Source organism: Ambystoma mexicanum, chromosome 10, assembly GCF_040938575.1.
Source record: "Ambystoma mexicanum isolate Mex_15411 chromosome 10, UKY_AmexF1_1, whole genome shotgun sequence".
Classification (NCBI taxonomy): domain Eukaryota; kingdom Metazoa; phylum Chordata; class Amphibia; order Caudata; family Ambystomatidae; genus Ambystoma; species Ambystoma mexicanum.
In genome coordinates this window covers 1,512,972,295-1,512,992,161 of record NC_090932.1, presented here as the reverse complement: position 1 = coordinate 1,512,992,161, position 19,867 = coordinate 1,512,972,295, and the positions used below count along the sequence as shown (strand labels likewise).

General features: G+C 46.8%; 1 protein-coding gene across 1 annotated transcript in view; it reads left to right on the top strand.

The window, feature by feature from the left end:
* Positions 1–19,867, top strand: part of TCTN2 (tectonic family member 2) — a 794,052-nt gene that overhangs the window by 1,170 nt on the left and 773,015 nt on the right. The gene's annotated exons all lie outside the window — the stretch shown is intronic.

Here is a 19,867-nt window from a genome sequence, read left to right as displayed (position 1 = left end):
ATTAAAACTTTACAAGGAGCTGGCCAGTACCGAAATTTCAGCACTGGACAGCTCCATGTAACGTTTTAATGTAGAAAATAAACGCATGGAAATGGTATCTTTTACATTTATAAAGTACATATCCATTTGATGGAAAAGTTTTGATGGATATGTACATTTAATGTAAAACATAGAATTTCAATGCTTTTATTTTTGATGCATCTTTTTCGATGCATTGTCATTTCGATGCATCTTTTTCAATTCAATGACCATAAACCACGCGCACTAGTGGGCCAAACAAATCCATTGAGCTGTGTAGGTGAAAGCAGGCTAAGGTTCTCTATATCCGTTTACAATTTTTTGTTGGGAGTATTTTTACTCCCAATTTTTATTTTTTGGGAATATTTGCCAATTGTTTGAGTAAAACTGACCGATACACCCCTTATCTGTATGGGTGGGTACTTCGTTCCTTTACTTTTCGGAGAAATCGCCCATTGTTGGGTTACTTTTTCCCCCTTCAGCACACTGTTACTGGACAGTGTGAAAAGGTAAAATTTTGTAGTCCAAATGCAGGACTTCGAAACTGTGCTCTGTCCCCCCGCCCCCTGCACTTCCCCCTTTCCATGCACTTGCGCAATCTGAATGACACTTGGCCTAGTAGGATCGTTGTCTGTCTTTCCTCTGATCCCCCTCCCTTGCCTCGTTGCGCCTTGAAACACTGTATAGGCACGTTATAAATCCCATATCATATCAAGTAAACTGCCTGCTTAGGAGATATGATCAGTGTTTGCCTTATGCATTTAAACACAACGTTTGATTTGTTTTGATTGATGCAGCCAGAGCTATGTGCGGGTAATTCAGATTTTCCATACATAAATTACAGAAAGTCATAATTCTATTAAAGACACAGAGGCGAAGGATTATGCTTTTTCTCAACTTTACTATTAGAGCAACATCATCAAAACAATAACAGTAACTTACAAATGCAAAAAAACGACAATCCCCCATTTGTTTAGAGTCTTTTGTAGTTTGTAATGTTATTGGTCTTTCCAACATGGGACCTTAAACTACCAATAGTCTCTGTCCATCTCTATAAATCCTGTCCACCATTTTATGTAATCCTCTTTCTTTGGCTAATCCTTTCAGAACTGTAGGATCCCAACCGGTAGATGGTGTAGATCTGTTCTCTTAAATCAACTTCATGACCCTGTTGCTTTATTATCCGCCATAGAACCTGAAACACTGACCAGATTTCAGTCTTCTGGCCCAAGGGTGGGTAATCGACATGAGCAAGAACACCCAAATACATCCTTTTGTAAACTTAAAATCATATTAAAACATCTCATTAACAATACATGACATAGATTACTGGGTGGGATAATCCTTCGCCTCTTTGTCTTTAATAGAATTATGACTTTCTGTCATGTATGTATGGAAAATCTTAATTCTATTCAGCTGTCAAACACTCCTGACATCTGCCATCTCCTGGAATAACTGGACCTTGATGTCCTTGGTCTCACTGAGACATGGTTCACGGCCAGCTCTGTCACAAGTTTTAACACTCTCCTTCTTGATGGCTACAAGATCCTCTCTGCTCCCAGATCCAACCGTCCCGGTGGGGGTTTAGCCTTGATCTTTCCGGAGTGGATCCCTGCCTCTATTATTCCTATGCAGACCTACTCCTCCTTTTGAATGCCTTGTCTTTAGGCTTTCTCTCTCTCATTGCCACTATCTACCGGCCACCTGGTCAGATCTCCTCCTTCCTCTCTGTGTGGGCAGACCCCTCCTCCTCTCTCCTGGCCTCAACCACTCAACTCCTCCTCTTTGGCGATTTCAACATCCATCTGGATGCCTCCTTATCTCGCCACAGGACTTTCTCTTTCTCTTTCTCTTTCTCTCAGAGTGGCCACTTTCTCCTCTCACCTCTCTCTTTCCACCCCTCAGGCCCATGCCGCAGTCTCTACCTCTCCTATCCCTTTCCAGGCCCTATGTACGACCATGGCTTCTCACTTCAACTCTAAAACCCAGGAAATCCTGTCCACCCTCTCAGCATCTCCTACTCCCCCCATGCCCCCTCACTACTCTGCCTGTCCTCTCTTCTCCCCCAACGAGGTTTCTAGACAGTCAGATCTATGAGAGCCTTATCAAAACGGGTTCTTCCCTGTCCCTCGCTCCAGCCTTGGCTGACTTCTGCAACCACTCTTTTGCCTCTGGAACATTCCCTTCCCCTCTGAAGCACTCTCTTGTGCACCCTCTTCTCAAGAAATCCTTAGCGACCCCTCCGTTCCAGCTAATTATCGCCCAATCTCCATCACTCCTTTCTTGGGCAAACTCCTGGAAAAGCTGCCCATCTCCCAGCGTAATCTTCACACTGAATCCATTGGTCGTCATGCCAATCTGGCTTCAGAGCAGCCAGAAGCACGGAAACTGCTCTCCTGAACATCAGTGAAGACCTGCTCTCTAACCTTGATTCCAATCTCCCCTCTGTCTTCATCCTACATGACCTCTCCTCTGCCTTTGACACAGTCAACCATGCCATCCTGCTCAACCAACTCTGTGAAAACCTGGGTATCACTGATCAGGCTCTGGCCTGGCTGACTTCTTTCCTTTCTGACCGACCCTCCCTGGTCCAACTTGGGTCCTTCCTCTCCTCTACTCCACCTGTGGTGTTCCCCAAGGGTCTAACCTTTTCCCCTGGTTGTTCAACCAATACCTGGAACCTCTCGCCCACAGCATTGCTGCACTGTGCTCAAAACTTCCAGTGCTATGCGGATGATGCCCAGCTCACCTTCAAGCTCCACTCTGTCTCCTCCTCTCCTTCTCTCATCCCTGGCTGTCTGTCTGCAATCCAGGGGTGGTGTGCTGCCAATTATCTCTGCCTGAATGCCAGCAGGACAGAGATCCTGCTCATCGGCACACCTGCACCCCTCCTTTCCTCCACTCTCTGGCCGGCCTTCCTTGGCCCTCTTCCCCCTCCCACTTGTGAGGCTAAGCACCTCAGAGCTATCTTTGACTCCACACTCTCCTTCTCTCCTCACAATTCCTACGTCTCTAAGAAGTCAAATTACCAACTGCACCTCCCCAGAGGTATTCTTCCTTTCCTCTCCTTACCCCAGAAGCTCACTGTCTCCAGAGCTCTGGTTCTCTCTAGGCTTGACTATTGCAACAGCCTCTTTTTAAATCTACCCACCTCTTCTCTCCGTTCTTTGCAACTCATCCAGAACAGGACTGCAAGACTTGTCCATGGCCTTAAGCCCAGGGATTATATATCTCCAGCACTGAAATCCCTCAATTGGCTACCAGTGGCTGCAAGGATCAATTTCAATACCCTTTGCATTATCCACAAGGCCTTTTGGGGCCTCGGACTAATCCATCTCCTGCTTTCTTTTCAGAAGTATCTTCCTTCTCGAGCCCTTTGCTCCTCCACCTCTAACTCCCTGAGAGTCAGGCATTTTTCTAAGCAGCGAGCTGGTGGCAGATCTCTCTTCTGCCGGCGCCTCCCTCTGGAACAGCCTCTCTGAAACTTAAGCAGAACCATCTACGGTTCCGGAAGCAACTGAAGACCTTCCTCTTTGCTTCTGCCTTCCATCTTCCACTTCCCTGCTGATCTCGTGTATGATACTGCACTGGTCTACCTGGCTACACTCTGAATCATGGTCCCAGGTCCCTGCCCTCCCAGTTGCACACCTTCACTGTTCTGGCTCCCCTGCACTGGGGCTGTATCTGCAACGCTACAGCCCCCCTACTTTCACTTATTTAACCCTTGCTGTCTGCACTTAACCACCCTTGCACTGCCACATGTTGGCCAAACTACTTGTATGTCTGGAACTTCTTCCACTTCCCTCTCCCCTGCACTTGTGCGTTCTCACTGTCACTTGGCACAGTAAGATCATGTTCTTGTCATCCCTTGTTGCCCCCCTTGCCTTGTTGCGCCTTGAACCTGTGTATAGGCGCGCTATAAATAAAGTGTCATATGTCAAGACCCAGAGGCTCGGATTATGGTTGTTCAAAGCTTGCTTACTTATAACCAACGTTGCCACTTTTTCCACTGGCTTAAAATACAAGGTTTTAAGATTATTTTGACCAGTCTGCTGCCTCCATAATGTCTTCCAGTATGGCCCCTGCTTGGAAAGGCTTAGAGGCCATCGCCCCTCTCACTGAATGGGCTCCATAGCAATCTGTATCTACTCCCGCTTGGGACATAACCCACCGGATCCATCTAGCCAGCGTAGCTGACGCAACTGCCCCGAAAGGTTTCTGTCACGACTCTGGGTTGTCCACCTGGCACCAGCCTCCATTCCACAACATCCACTCACACAGGTAGCTCGGGGTCTCCAGAAAAGCCACTTGGTAAGAGGACAGATAAAGGTAGGTTGGGCCCAGGCTTGGCGCATCTGGCGTCATGTACATCACCCTTTGGGTGAATAGAATCCAAGCACTTCCTGTTTTCCTCCAACATGGAGGAGGAATAGCCAAAAACAGAACACAAGACTGTAGTCCTGCCTTTTGGGTGTGGCTGGCTATATAAACCACACCCATGCATGCATTCCCTGCTTCGCGTTACTCTGCTTGATGCAGTGTGATGCTCACCAGTACAGCTCCTGAAGATACTTACCCGAGGACTTCGTACAACTCTCACCTGTTCCTCTCCAGCCTCGAACGAACCGCAGTTGCAGGAATACTCACGCGACTTCAATCAGACGACTGGCATCCAGCTCCTGTTATCACAGCTTCATCGACTCCGGCACGGCTTCAGGATTTGCTCCGCTTCAGCGACGCACTGTTCGGCAAACAGCTGCAAAGGAAAGAAAACAGTAAGCAGAGTTCAACAGAACAGCATTGTGCATATTTTAAGAACGCTGCGCGAATACGAGAACATTACCTGGCTCTGAGTACAGTTGTGGATCCACTCGGCACCATCAGCACAAGTCAGCAGACACCTGTAAGGCAAAGAACAGGCCATAACAAATACCGCGGGCACACAGAAGGCAAAGCGCATTACTGAAACATTACCAAACCTGTTTCGTTGCTGCATGCATTCGCTTACTCCATCATCCCGACACCGGCAGGCCTGCAATTGAAAGAACACAGAGCAATAGAAAGACAATAAGTGCATACAAACAAATAGCGCAGAAAAGAAGGCATAAAACAGTGCATTGAAGCAAGAAGGACATAAAAGACAGACAGAAAGTATGAACACTTACTGAGGAGAATCCTCAGTACTATAAAGACTCACCTGAACGAACATTCATCCACGCCGCAGCAGGACTGGGCTTGGAAGATACGAACCAGTGAAGTAACTGGTTCCAACGCTGAACAGACTCGCGCCCCTGCCTGAGTTAAGAGCAGGACGGAGAGCCATCCTTTCACATATATCTGGTGAGTTAACCAGCAGTCAAATCAGGCGTTATCAGCCAAATTGGCTATGCTTCTATGCTTACTGTCATGTAAGAGAGTAACAGACGCTAGAGATCAATAGGAAAACCTTATCTCCACAGGGAATGACTTTCGATATTGTGAAAAGGATGAAAACTTGGTTGCGATCAATATCATATGAAGTATTCCCAGATCAACCCAAACTATGCCCAGTGAGATGCATTGCAGCTTACGAGTCCATGACTAGGGAATTGCGACCCCCCCCCAGGGGTGACTTATTCATAACCATAAGGGAACTGATTCGCTCACCTTTGCTCTGCAGGAGCACCCGGAGCCTCTTTCTCTGCGGCATGATAGTCTGGACCATCTGTGTGGGACCTAAAAATTCGATGAGCACATACGATGTCATGTGCATGTTTAAAAGCCTGGTGATGAAACAAGGTCATACCTGTTTCTGCTCCCCACCCTGATGCCACACCTGCCATCAGGGTGGGGAGCAGAAACCGTCCCACACACACCTGTATTCCAACCTTGTCCCATATACACAGGCATGGGACCTTATCCACGTCCCATGCCTGGTCGTATTTCTGTCTCGGGGGCGGGGTGTGGTCTAATTATTCGAACCCCCTTCAAAAGTCTGCAAATCAGAAGATGTTCTCCCACTGGTATCCCTTCAATTCTCAGGTGTCCCGCTGAAATAGCATGAGCTGTGTTGTGTTGTTTGTCCTATATGCTTTGCCCTGAGCTGCTAACTGAGCCAGAAAATTGGCTACGTGTACCACATCTCTTCCAATAGAATGCACGTTCCTTTCCACACACCAATTGTGCCATCCTTGCCAGGCTGTTTTGTATGCTTTCCTGGTCCCAGACACCCAGGGTTCTTTGATAATTTGTTCAGCCTCGTCCAATAGTCCTAAACTAGACCAGGATCCCCTGAAAATGCCCACAGAATGTAATTCAGGCTGCCTGTCTTCACCAGAGGATGACACCCCCCGCCTCCTTGCGTGGTACCTCACTATTAGATCGAACCTCGGTAGTGCTATTGAGTTGTTGTGGGACATCCTAGCAGATCGGGGAACCATGCTTGACCCTACCAAGTCTGGCGTGATCAGCACCATGGATACTTGCTGTCTCCTCACCTGCGCCACTGTCCTCGCAATCATTGCGAATGGAGGAAATGCATATTCCCTGCTCGGACATTGTTGTAGGAATGAGTCTATCGCTTCCACTTCTGGATCTGGACTCCAAATGAAGAACCCAGCAATTTGCCCAAAAATCTCTGTTCTGCAGAGACCCCATCTCGTCATCAGCATCTGAAAGACTCTTTCGTCCACCTTCCAATCCCTGGTGTCCCTGAGGAATCTGGAGTTCCAGTCGGCAACCTCGTTCTGACGGGCCGGTAAGTACTCTGCCATCACTGATATCTCTCTCTCTGTAGGCAGAGGTGCCAGAATTCTTTAGCTAGCAATGCTAACATTCTTGACTTTGTGCCTCCCAGTCTGTTTATATATTGGACTGCTGACACGCTGTCCATCTTGAGGAGTTTTCAACATTGTGCCCTTTCCTGTGTCCAACATTGACAAGAATCAGGCCGTCAATCCAGAAACAGAGCTCCTAGGGCTCTGGAGCAAGTGACAGCAACAGGCGGCATACGCCGGAGTTAGGAGAAGCAATTGAGGAACACAAAGGGGAGGCAGTCTCCTTCTGTGCTCGCTGTGGGAACTAGTTCAGTGTCTGAAAAGTGAGAGACCATTGAGGGGGGGTGAGTCCACTGGGGCTGAGTGCAATTAATAAAAGGTGGCATACGAAAGGACAGATTACTGGGTTCCTTGGAACTGTTGAGGGAGAATAAAGAGGGGATTGCAGGCATGAAGGACATTCTTGTATCTCAAGGAGACAGATTTTGAGGATGTGAAAAAACAGAGGAAAAGAGTTGCTGAACCCAACAAAAGGTACAAAGAAACCCCAGCAAATTACTATACTATTCAAAAGCTACAGAGGAGGGATATGGGAACCTCGCCTGAGGGGGAAGGAAGCCAGGAAAAACAGGAATGCATGGGACTCCAGGGAGACTCCAGACAAGACCAGGCATCACACAAGACATTTGCAGACAATGTTTTCAAGACTTTGGGGATACAATCGCATGGACTGTGCAGGTACAGTTGTACAAGATCCGGGAGGACCTGACATCAGCGTTGCACAAGATAAAAGGAGATGTGAATATGTTAGAGGAAAGAGTTGACACAAATGAGATGGGGCTCCAGGAGCTTGCAAGTGAGGCACGGAAAAATGACAAATTGCTGGAACACCTAGCGTGTGCTACCCACAACCTGGAGCTGCAAACAGAGGATCTTGAAAATAGATCTAGGTGATCGAATATCAGGGTAAAAGGCTTGAATGAGAATGTTTACGATAAGGACCTCAGGACGGCGATCCGGCAGATATTTGCAGACGTAATAGAATTGGAAGGCGACACTGAACTGAGACTGGCCAGAGTGCACACAGTGGGGCCGTTGAAGAAAGAACCGGGAGCTAGGCCAAGATATGTCTAGGTGGCCCTAAATGATTACACTCAAAAGGAAAAGATCTTGGTAGCATTAAGGAAGGTGAAAAGTTAAAATATAATGGTTCGGAGCTACAACTCTTTCGGGATCCGTCCCAAATAGTGATGCTTAAAAGGAGGAAAATGGGCCTGGTTGTGAGGTTTCTTTGCGAAAAAGACACTAGATATCATTGGAAATTCCCTTTTCGTTTGGTAATCGAATGGGAGGGCCAGCTACATCGCGTCTCATCCTGCAATGAAGGTGTGAATTTACTTCGGCTAGAGGAAGAAGATGAAGGACCTAGTGTGCCCACGGGGAAAGGACAGGAAAAAAAGACGACTTGGGAATGGACCATGGTGAAGCGAGAAACCTCAAGAGGACACTGAAGGACTCCACAGCTACCTAAAGGAGGTCATATGATCCTGAGAATGTTTCCATAGGTTAATCCGTGGAGGGCAATTGTTTTAGTATTGTAGTTGTTGGAGGGGGGTTATTGTGGGATTTGAGATCACTACATGGGCTTGGGAGGGCCTGCACTTGGTAGGGCTGGGTTGCGCTATGGGCTTAATCCCTGTGAGGGCGTACCGGGAGGGGCTAGAGGCCGATTGAGTCCACCCAGTGAGGGTGACGGGTTGTGGGGGTGAGAAGGGAGGGGACAGCTGGGTTAAGGGGAGGGCCTCCCAATGGGGAATCCAATGTATATACAAATAGCTTCATGTACAGCACAGAAAATGGCTAAAACCAATAATGGGTTGAACTCCCCACCCCCCCACCTGAAAAGGAAGAAGTTAGAAAGATTTTTACAAAGGTAAAAACCGGACCTCCAGACTCTACAGCAAACACATGTGCAAGTGAGTGATGAACACAAAATTAGACTCCTGGGGTATCAACAGATATTTCAGTCCAACGAGGGTGGGAGAGGCGTGATGATAGCTTTACGGAATAACCTTAACATTACAGTAGCGGATTGGGAGAAAGATACCAATGGGAGATATCTGGCAGTGGTTCTACGGGGGAAGGGAGAACTATATATGATACCTACCATCTATGCGCCCAAGACAGGTTCATACAGTAGATGTTGACTAAATTGGAAAGATTTGCAATTACACTATCAGGTAACCTCAATATAGCTTGTGACCCAGGGCGGGCACCCAGGGCAAACCCACGAGAGAATTGTGTGAGAAATTAGACATGCTCTCACTGGTGGAGGCCTGGAGAGAAAAGACGGGAGAGACTAGAGGACATACATTCTTCTCTCATGTCAATAGGACCTCGACTAGGATAGATCATATGTGGGTATCCCAGAGTTTGCTGGGCAAGGTTGTAGAGATTGAGGTAGGGGCAATAGCATTATCGGACCATGCCCCCATAACCTTAAAAGTGATGAGAAAAGACCTATCTCCTGGGCTGTGGAAATGGAGATACCCTACTTTTATATTTAAAGATGAAACACTGAGGGAGGAAATAAGAGTTGGTATAGAGGAATTTTTCAAAGATAACATGCTGGGAGACACGGAACAAAAAATGAGGCGGGATGCATTTAAAGCCATAATTAGAAGGAAGATTATTGTGCTGAAAGCTCGAAGAGCTAAAGAGAGGAGACTCTTGGAAAGAGAGTTGAAGGAAATATTGAAACCGGTCATGTCCAAGATGGGGGTTGGAGGTAGGGGTGAAACTTGGAGAGAATACGGGGCCATAAGGGGACAATTGGAAATTTTGCAAACAAGGGCAGCAGAACGTGCACTTCTGTACCTTAAACAGAGATACTGTGTAAAGGCAAACGAGGCGGACAGCTCGCTGGCTAGGTTGTTTAGGAGGGAAGAGAAAGCTAGTACCCTACTACGAATTACATTAAAAGGGGGAGGGGAGAGTTCAGATTTAACTGAGATAACCCGGGAATTTTCAACGTATTATACTGATTTCTATAAATCTGATAATCCCCTAGAGCAGATACACTTTTTGTATTTGGAGAGATGCGATCTCCCTGTTCTATCAGAGCAAGATAAACTGGACTTAGACCAAGATATTACGATGGAGGAGGTCCGTAGGGCCATAGCATCACTGCAAATAAACAAATCTCTAGGGCCGGATGGATTTACGGCCGACTTTTATCAAACATTTAGGGAACAGTTAATTCCCCATTTGGTTCAGATGTTCAACTATTTTGGGGAGGCGGGAAAAATAACGTCAACGATGGAAGAAGCTAAGGTGGTTTTGCTCCCGAAACCGGGAAAAGATCCAGCAAGTTGCAAATTTTACAGGCCTATTGCACTAATTGATATAGACGTAAAGATCTATACAGAAATATTAGCGTACAGGATGGACCACCTTCTTCCGTAACTCATTGGCACAGACCAATCTGGTTTTATACAGGGTAGACAAACTGGAACCAACCCTAGAAAAATAGCACACCTAATAGAAAAGGCTAACATAAAGAACATTCGGGCTATCTTGATTGCTTTACATGTGGAAAAAGCCTTTGATAGAGTAAGTGGCAGTTCTTGTTTTCTACTATGGAGAAAATGGGGGTTGGAGGCTAAAATACTCTAAATGATAAATGCAAACTATTCTAACCCAACGCTACGTTTGATGATTAACTGACAATTATTGGGTCCAGTAAGGGTATCTAGAAGAACAAAACAGGGGTGCCCTTTGTCCCCACTGTTATACTCGATTCATTTGGAGCCGCTCTTGGCCACAATAAGGCAAACGTCAGACATTGCAGAAATCCCATTTGGAGGAAAGATCCATAAAGTAGCTGCATTTCCGAATGATATGCTTTTGACACTTACAGATCCGGAAATGTCTATTAGGGTCTTGAGTAGGCAGTTGTCAAATTTTGGGTCAGTAGCAGGGTTAAAAATGAATACTGCCAAATCGGAGGCCCTGAATTTGACAATATCGGTAGAGAAGGAACATGAGCTGAAAAGGGCCTTTAAATATAGTTGGGCAGGAAAGGCTATAAAATACTTGTGGGGTGGGGGGGTGGTCATTACTAAAGACATTGAATCGCTGTTCACAGAAAATTACCCCCCCTCCCCTGTCCCACCCCTTACTGGGGGACATCAGAGAAATGTTACTAGAATGGGGTCCGTTGACGATATCATGGATAGGAAGGATTAATGTGCTAAAGATGGTGGTTCTCCCATAACTCTTGTATTTTATGACGTTACCAACAAGAGTGCCCAAGTCCTTTTTTAGAGCGGTCCAAAGGCACATGAGGAAGTTCCTATGGAACAATAAAAAACCTAGAGTTGCAGGATTTGTAATGACTATGCCAAGAAATAAGGGCGGGGTAGGTGAACCGGATATCCGGGCATAATACTTGGCCGCGCAGACCAACTTAATTAAGGACTTGCTAAAAGATGACGGACAAAAGGTTTGGAGACAAATGGACGAAGCAGTAGCGGGAGGTCATCTTGAGGGAGTGCATTGGAAACCGAAGAGGAATAGACCACACAATATCTACTGCAGTTTAATTGGATCTCTTGTGGGGGACTCGTGGAACGAACTGGTAACTAGAGCGCGATTTACCACCTTTCCATCGCCATTTACCCCAATATTCCACAGTCCCCAATTTTCTCTGGGAGTGGGAGGGTCAAGTTTCAGTAAATAAGGGGGCGGGAGGCTGCAGTTGTCTTAAGATATGGGATATGTTTGAGGGGGGAGAGATCAAATCCTTAAACCAGTGCAAACTAGATTTTTCATTGGAGGAAGGGGAGTGATTCCGATACACACAACTGAGACATTGGTTGCTGAATCTATCAATTTAAGGAGGCAGCAATAAGATCCCTAACACCCTTTGAGAAACTATTAATATCAGACTCCGGAGTTAAGCATATTATGGGGACAATAAGTACATCAAACAAAATGAGGAAGTAGGGTGCAGACATTACATGAATCAGTGGGGCAGCCGATTGATGAGGCAGCATGGGCACAATTATGGGATACTATTCCCAAGCTCACCAGCTCAGTACAACTACAGGAAATATGGGTAAAGCTGATGTTCCAGTGGCACCTTACCCCAGTGAGGGTTCATAAGTTATTTCCAAAGGTGCCCAAGAAATGTTGGAGGGAGTGCGGCACAGAGGGGTTGTGGAGTCCTATCTGGTGGGCGTGCCAGCAGACCCATTGGTTTTGGGAAAAGATTAGGGAGGCTATAGAGGAAATTTTGGGGATCAAGGGAAGGGCCTCGCAGTCTTGGGTCTAGGAGTTCTTGAAGAGCTACCTTCGAAAGCACAGCGCAAGGTGTATGTGATTCTAATGATGGCAGGGGTGTTGGTGATTGCTCAGAAGTGTAAATCGAGGGAGCCTCCTACAGAGCATGAATGGGTGGGTAAGGTATGCCACTTTGCGGCATTAGAATGGGTATCTTACTCCATACAAGGGAATCATCAGGGATTTGTGGCGGACTGGGACTTGGTAATGAAATTCTTACAAAAGGACTCCAGAGGAACATGGTGCCCGAAAAAGATTAAACTCCTGGGTCTGGTTTAAACTGTAGGCTCCAGCTTCGGAGGACAAAGCTCTACAAGGGGGAGAAGAGAAATCTAAAGGTGGGAATGGAAGGACAACTTTATGGGAAATTGGCCAATACATCAGGTTGGAAGGAAGGAGAGACGCATTGGATAGTGGTTGGGAAATAAAGTGGGCGAAGGGGGCTTCCAGGAAGGGGGGAGTTGTAAGAAAGTTTATGAAAACGCCAATATAAACTTATGTGAAAAAAAGAGTTCCCACCAGAGTGGGTAGGCTCGTCATGGAAGGAGTACGTGGATGGAGGCGGACTGGAGTGCATGGAGCACTCCATGGAGCGGACTGGAGTGCATGGAGCGGACTGGAGTGCATAGAATTGTGTGACTTACATGGAATGGTTTGGAGTGCATGCAACGTTTGAAAGAGCATGTAACCCATCATATCACATCACCACACTTACTCTCTTCTTTACACCACCATTCAACTAGAACACAGAGATACTATGACACCATTCGGTATAGCTGTTCTCATACCAACATCTGCCTCATACTCTCCATCACTCTAACTAATCACTGCTGGTTACACACCCCCCAGCTAGGCGTTTTCCTCAGGCCTAACGCACCCACAATCGGTCTGGATAAATCCTACCAGAACGAACACATACTTTTGATCTCTCAACCACCACACCTACCGCTAAGAAGCAGCTATTACACGAATGCCATACCAGCTGCCCACATATCCGGTGCTCACACGCACCTTTGACCCTCTCTACTCTCTCAAGGACTTGAACTTCGTTTCCCAAGGGCGTTCAACCTACCAGCGCCTTCAGACCATACCAATGGTATATAAGGCGCTATGTAAATGCAAAATAACATAACATAACATAACATGGAGTGGTCAGATGGGAAGGATTTAAGTTCAAGGCAGGTGGCTTCAGAGGGCTTGGAAAAGTTAAAGTCCCCTAGCATGACAATGGGGATGTTGGTAGGAAGTGACTTCAAGAGAAGGGTCACATCAGGGGAAAAAGGAGCTGGAAGAAACAGGGGGTCGATGGAGAGACAGAATAGTGAGCAGAGGTGGCGGGAGGAGTTGAATGGTGTCCTATTCAAAAGAGGAAGAGTTGGATGTCAGACGGGGCTAGGAAGGCAGTGTTAAGGGGGCTCATTCATAAATTAACCGACATTGCTGTCATTCCCAACCAGTATGGGACATTGGGAGAAGGTAGCAGAGTCAGTGTAGAGAGCTGCTGGTGTAGCAGGGTCATGAAGGGAGTTTTCTATGGAAGCTGAGGGTTTTCTGTGAAAGTTGAGGGTTATAAGAGTTGAGGTGGTCAGCGATATAGGATGACTTGTTGTACAGTGAGGATATATGCGACATGTTGAATATGGGAGCAAGAACCGTGCAGTCATCTTGAAGAAAATCCTGGCTCATCTGCAGCCCCCTCCTCGACAGGATCCCATCCCCGTCGCCAGTGAAATAACTTGGTAGCTGGAGTAACACCCAGACCAGCAGGTAAGTTATCTGTAGGTTTATTGGTAAGTATATGCCAGGAAGACACCGGCACAACCCTTCATGCCAGCTTAGATCTCCAACTGTAACTGTTAGAACAGTACTTCAGAACATAACACCTCAGCACTCCACACTCACTGACATCACCACATTCCACCATCAGTGATGTCACCCACACTCAGAGACACACTACAACACTTCTCCCTCCTTACATTTCTTGAACAAGAAGGATCTTCCAACTAAAACTTTCACCCAAAACAATCCCCCACATGTACGTGTGGCCAGCACCTAAATGCACCAACGAACCAGACTCCAAATGGGCGACACAAAAGCTGACCACTTGGAGCTCGCTCACAAACCCAACACCATACACTAAAAGGCTGGATGCCAACCAAACTGAAACCGACACTAATGGAAACTGTGCCTTAAATAGCACTAAAACCACAGCACAACCATAACCTACTTGGCACCACAAGAATACAAGAATATGCACCCTAACTGTGCCAACAAACAAATGGACAACAAAGAACCAGAACCGTGCCAGAAAATCTGGCTAACTGCACTGAAGAATCCTTCCAACTCCACTCCGTCCCCACAAAACACAGACAATGAGGAACCCACCGAAGTAGAATAAGGGCTAACTCCTCCCTTAAAACCTGAGCTGGAAGACACACGAGGAACAAAAGTAATAAACTATGCACTCCACCTGTTTCAAGCTTCCCCTTGAAACCTAGAGCCTGCCACGCTCCAGCGTTTCCCCAAAAGTACATTACCTAACACGGCAAACCTTCTGTGCACCAAACAACCTTCCGCCCTAGTCTGCACCCTGGGGTACCAGGGCTGCCACCGCCGGGCACAATCCCAGCTGAACAGAGAGCACAACAAGCACATCAGCTCTAACATCAGTCCACAACAGCACTCATAAAGAGCACACCTAACACACAAAAACACCATAGGAAAAACATGGTCAACCTAAACCGCACCAAAACACACTCCTTAAGCCACCACACCACGAGACCCAGGTCCCTGCTGACTGCCATGATAGTACACCAAACACACCTAGGACCCCTAGTCCAAGCCGACTGCACCACCGCAGCACACCATCACTACAACCCAGGACCCCTAGTCCTTGCCAAACTGCACCACCGCAGCACACCATACCTACAACCCGGGACCCCTAGTCCTTGCCAAACTTCACCACTGCAGCACACCATCACTATAACCCGGAATCCCTAGTCTAAGCCAAACTGCACCAAATCAGTACGCAACTAATGGGACCCTTTTGCCCCAAAACCGCCCCTTAGAGGAGCACTACCAGAACAGGGAACAAATAGCAGATATGGGACCCTTTGCACAACAAAGCTTCCATAACCAGCGCCAGCACACACCCCCAAATCCACTAAAGTACCCAGACTACAACCAAGACACCATCACCATCTCCTCTGGGCCCCTAGCCCCTGCCAGACCGCCACCGAGGCATACCACCTGCACAAATAGAGCCTCCATACCCTAAAACAGATCCAAAAGAAATTCCTTAACTCAGGTGACACAGACACAGCCTTCACACAGAGGCGACACAGCCTTCACACAGAAGACGGAGAACAGAATACAGATATAGCTTGCATAACAACGTCGCTTTATAAATAACACTGCACAACGAAAGTTCCTGCTTTCCCATGGACCCTGAAACCCACAAGTCCAAAACCCACCCGCAAGTCCAGGTCGAACGACCATTAGGCCCCTCCTACAAAGAAAATCATGTTAGCAATTTCAGTACAGGACATAATACATTGATAATCGAACCCACAACCCACGAGTACCTTCACATCCCACCGGTTCCAACCCCACCTGAAAGGAACATGGGTTAACTATAAAAACACAATCTCAATAAAGCACATATTCAACTTGAACACACACGGGCCACAACTCACACACTCAAAATCCACACTGGCCCCTAACACTGACACACCAATATTTCCGAATCAGGCCACAACACAAACACAAGACATCATACAGACAGGCATTCACACACATACTAGCTCACTAGAGTTCCGCTGAGACTCCAAAAGTCCTCCTCCAGCGGTGTTGCTGCCAGAAACGAATCTCAGCTCCTTCAACATTCCAAGACCCAACTCTGCAGCACCAACGGATGTCCTTATTCAAACGCCCACTCGACCAACCAAGGAAACGGGCAGTCCTTAAATACTTCCTTGCCGTATGCCCCAGACGAAAATTGCGCTTCCGCTGGATGCCGATTCCTGGTGGCGCTGACACACCATTACAGGGATGCCTTCCTTCCAAGCCGATACGCACTTCCCTTTGAGGGAAGCTACCTGTCCTTCACGCTGAAACGCCGTCCACGCAAGGTGTTCCAATCCACTTCCGCGTTCCAGCCGCTCCTGCTGGAACGCATTGAAACGGCAGAATGACGTTACCATTCTGCCGAAGGTGCCATGGAAGCTGCATCTCTGCTCCCCCCTCTTGACGGCAATCCCTCCAGAGTCACGGCGCCGGGGAACTCCCACCCCGACGCCCTCCGCTGCTGGAAACACCCGAACACAGCATCCACATGGCGGCGGCTTGGTGGGCACGGCTCCACGATGCACACCCGAACTCCTCGGTGCGCATCCACATCAGCCGGGCCCCTACACGCCATGTCAGCACGCCACCACTCTCACGTGCTCCTTTTCTGCCTGACAGCTTCCGGCCATGGCCTCACTGGGCCAATGTTCTCACGACAAATTTGCTGCTACACCAGTCCAGTACCAAATACTCTGGTCACGGCTAAGCGCCGACTCAGATGAACGTCAACAATAGATCTGCCAACAGCTGACCTCTGATTCTTGCTCCTGCACTACGGACGCCAAAACACAACTCCGGACTCAGCTCAAAACAGGGACTGCCTCTTCCAGCACTATCCGGCCTGCTGGAGTGTAGCACCCAGATCCCTGTTACTGGGGCTAAGGCTGCTGGCTGCAACCACAAGGACGTGTACAGACGGAGGGCGGAATTCCTGGCTGATATGCTGCCCCCTCCTCGACAGGATCCTATCCTCTTCGCCAGTGAAATAACTTGGTACCTGGAGTAACACCCGAACCAGCAGGTAAGTTATCTGTAGGTTTATTGGTAAGTATATGCCAGGAAGACACCGCCACGTCCCTTCATGCCAGCTTAGATCTCCAACTGTAACTGTTAGAACCGTACTTCAGAACATAACACCTTAGTACTCCACACTCACTGACATCACCACATTCCACCATCAGTGATGTCACCCACACTCAGAGACACACTACAACACCGTTCCCAACCAGTATGGGACATTGGGAGAAGGTAGCGGAGTCAGTGTGAAGATCTGCTGGTGTAGCAGGGTCATGAAGGGAGTTTTCTATGAAAGTTGAAGGTTATAAGAGTTGGTCAGTGATATAGGATGACTTGTTGTACAGTGAGGATATATGCGGCATGTTGAATATGGGAGCAAGAACCGTGCAAGCATCTTGAAGAAAACCTTGAAGGATTACAGCATATGCTGGATACATAAGTACAGGAGTCGGAACTCTTCAGCATTTTAGGAAAGAGACATTAATAAAGAAAGTGCAGACCAGTGACAGCTCAATCAAGAAGCGATCAGGGCAAACCATGGCAAACTGGTGTGAATTTAACAAAATGTTTTGTGTAACGTTTTATTTCTTTCGTGCAGTCTTCATTTTATTGAGTCTGTCACAGCATTTACTGAACTACTATGGAGAGAATTCCTTCCAATCCCTAGATAATTTCTTTTGGGTTCATGAATCGCACCTGAATAAAGATCAGCAACAATAGCAAAAACAAACCATCAGTACCAACCTTATGATTTGTTTTTTCAATCATCGTTCATTGTTGCATTAAAGCTACATGTATACATGTTAAAACTAGGGCTTTTTGCCTTCTTTCACTTTTATACTGGTAAACATAAACTCATCCATTGTTTCCGTAACAAACTGATTAACATACTCTAGCTTGATATAGAGTATTTAACCATGCACCCTTAATCTCCAGTATCCTCATGGGGTTTAAGCAAACTTTCATAGACCGTTTTGATTTAGTAATTCATATAAATTACATTGTCTGTATAGAGCTTCAGAATAACTCTCCTCTACTTGACAGGCACTGGGCAGTTTTGGAAGGTGCAAATCTTGCTCAACCGCCCATTCAATCATATTTGTATTTATAGGTATTTGCCCTACCATCAATCCTTCATCCAGGAGGCAGGGATTAAAATGAAGGCTTGATCTGGCCATAAAGGCAACCCATGTGTATAGGGCATCACCCAGCAAGCAGACCCTACTTTCACCTGAGCTGCAAACTGTGACTTTTTGTCCATTGCATGTGACCATTTGTTTTAAATGCCTGCTAACGGCTTCTAGGGCACCTAATTTTTTTTTTTTTAATGTACATTTCCAAATACACACAAGTACTGTCTGCAGCTACTTGAATCCTTCTATCCTACAAGCCGGTGCTAAATAGCTCCTAGCTCATTAAGTCCCTAAATATCGGGATACTAGTCCACAAATCTCCAAATATACAGGATATTCTATTCATTTCTATAACCTATTGTATTCATTTCATTTCTATAACCTATTGTACAGAAATCCTTCAGAATTAAATCAAACAATGTTGCGTTCTAAGGGTTTCGTGGGAATACAGCTACTTGAATCCTTCTATCCTACAAGCCGGTGCTAAATAGCTCCTAGCTCATTAAGTCCCTAAATATCGGGATACTAGTCCACAAATCTCCAAATATACAGGATATTCTATTCATGTCTATAACCTATTGTATTCATTTCATTTCTATAACCTATTGTACAGAAATCCTTCAGAATTAAATCAAACAATGTTGCGTTCTAAGGGTTTCGTGGGAATATCGGAGAAGGTGGAATCGCTGACCCAACAATTGGGGGGGTGAAGGGGTAAGCTTGAGCTCAGTCCTCCTCTATGTCATTTTGGATATTTTTTCTAATGATAAGGATGGATTTCTGATGGATTGCTGTTGAATTTTGTAAATATTTTGGTGTCAAAAGATGTCTATTGATTTGCCTTCCTACAATGATTTAACCAGTCGCTTTTTTTCTGCGGTTACAGTTACAGTTACAGTTAATCCCATCTGGCTATCGGAACATTTGTAACTGGTCAACTGGAATTTCAACCAGGCGCTCTCCAAGTGGCTGTAATATCAGGGTGTGGGAGTATACGGTTATAAGTATGATGTAATGTGGTCATCTGCTATTGGCATGGCCTCCTAGTGCCTGAGCTGTCTCAGATTGTGAACTTGCACCGCTTGGGGATTTCTGGAGGATCGTGATGTAGCACTGCACAACAAATCGCATTACATGCATACGTAGCAGACTGATATGCTTTTCAACAATCACAATTGTGAGCGTCTCTTAGATGGACATTGGATGACCAATCACATGAGTGGCTTCATGGAGGACAGTCCACTGAGCGTAGTCCACCAGCACAGTAAAGGTGCAGGAGGCAGTGTTTGAGATACGAGGGTGGAGTGAGGTTGACTATATCAGTTGTTGATATGCATGCCACAAATTGGTAGTGTGTGACCCCTGCAGGAAACTCTGTGGTGCTCTGTCATGCACTTACCAGTGCCGGCACGGTGGCATACCACTCCCTTCCTTGGGGGTCGCTCGGCGTGCAGTTTGCAGCGGCCGCACCCCTTTCTCTACTGCTCCGGCTCCCGACGTACAGAAAGCCCCAACTCCTTTCTTTTCTGCTCCAGCAATACAGCTGGATGTTGCCAATTGTGACTAGAGGACGCCAGATCACATATGCGCTCGCACTGAGCACGGGCAGGTCACGTGACACTGCCAATCAGGAACTGTATATAAGTTAATACCAACTACACAGCTGTGCTTCTCATCATTTCCTGCTAGGGCATTTCATTCTGGTGCTTTTTGGATTGTTTTTTCTGGTTTTTCTGACATTGGGCCTCATTACGA